Consider the following 1,324-nt stretch of genomic DNA (forward strand, 5'->3'; position numbering starts at 1 on the left):
CCTTTTGTTGGGCAAGAAAGAGTGTGATCCCATTAAACCTAAACTGGCCTCCTTACACTGGCCTCCAGTCCATTTCAGGATCTGACCTGCAGTTTGTGCATTGTGCCAGCTCTTCCTTTTCCTTTGAAGTGTTCTCACCCAAGGATCGATGGATTATAGGGTTTCTTTAATGGTGTAAGAGTTTTACATGAAAAAATAAATTCTGAGGTCATGTGTGATATGGTGACCATTGTCAAATTTACCGAGGCAAATCTAATCATATAATTGAAGTGATCATTCTCAGCACAGGAAATGACATTGGTTTTCTAGCTAATTTTGTAATCTAAACTGCCTAATGTGGTTGCAGACACTGAAAATCTGAAGCAACAGTATGAGACTATAAGACAATAGTCTGGCTCCTTTGGATGTGGATGAGTAGCAGCTCTACTCTGAGCCCCTTCCCGATGGCCGAACACATCACCCTATCTCTAAGGGTGAGGACAGCCACCCTTCGCCAATTGTTTTCGGGGTCTCATTCTTTCATGAGGGTAGGTGAGGGTAGGGACATAGATCAACTGGTAAATTGAGAGCTTTGCTTTTATGCTCAGCTCTCTCTTCATCACAACTGACTGGTACACTGTCCACATCGCTACAGTCTGTTTGTTGATGTCCCGCTCCCCTGTCCCAAGATACCTAACCATTTAAGTAGATCAATGCTTATATTGTAGTTTTTAGACTTAAAAAATATGCCCCACTTAAAAACGAAGTGCTGACTGAAGTGAGGGGGGGGGGGGGACATAAATCATGTCATTAAACATGATTTATTGCAGAAAACTACTGAAGTAAAAATGAACACAGGGAAGCGCTTATCTTCAGAGTCTTCCGGCCAAAACAACAAACAAAACACCCCCTTTAACTAAAAATCAAACCAAGAACTCTCTAGCCGAAAACAAAATACAGTGGCTGAGCTCCCTGTCGAGCCAAAAACAGGAGAAAATGATCGAAACAAAAATGGCAGAGAACCCCTACCTGCTTCCACTGTGATGAACTAATTACCACTGTAAAGGCACACCTTTGCTCACAATAAAAGAAAGAAAGCCAAAGTTACACAGAGTTTAAATTCACACACACTAAAGTTTGCTGCCCAAAGCACTGTAGCTCACAGCTCTGGCAAAATGGGGGAAGTGGCAGGGGCGTGGCAGTTTAGGATGGCAGACTATATGCCGTGGCTGACGAGCTGCAACACACCTCAGCTGTGGCTCATGAGGCAGACCTGTAACACAGGAAAGGAGAAAAAAACTCTCTCACAGAGGGAGAGCCACTAGAGATCAGCGACCGTAACAAC

This window comes from Haplochromis burtoni, unplaced genomic scaffold (genome assembly GCF_018398535.1).
Source record: "Haplochromis burtoni strain Fernald_Lab_line unplaced genomic scaffold, NCSU_Asbu1 Contig_519, whole genome shotgun sequence".
NCBI lineage: Eukaryota > Metazoa > Chordata > Actinopteri > Cichliformes > Cichlidae > Haplochromis > Haplochromis burtoni.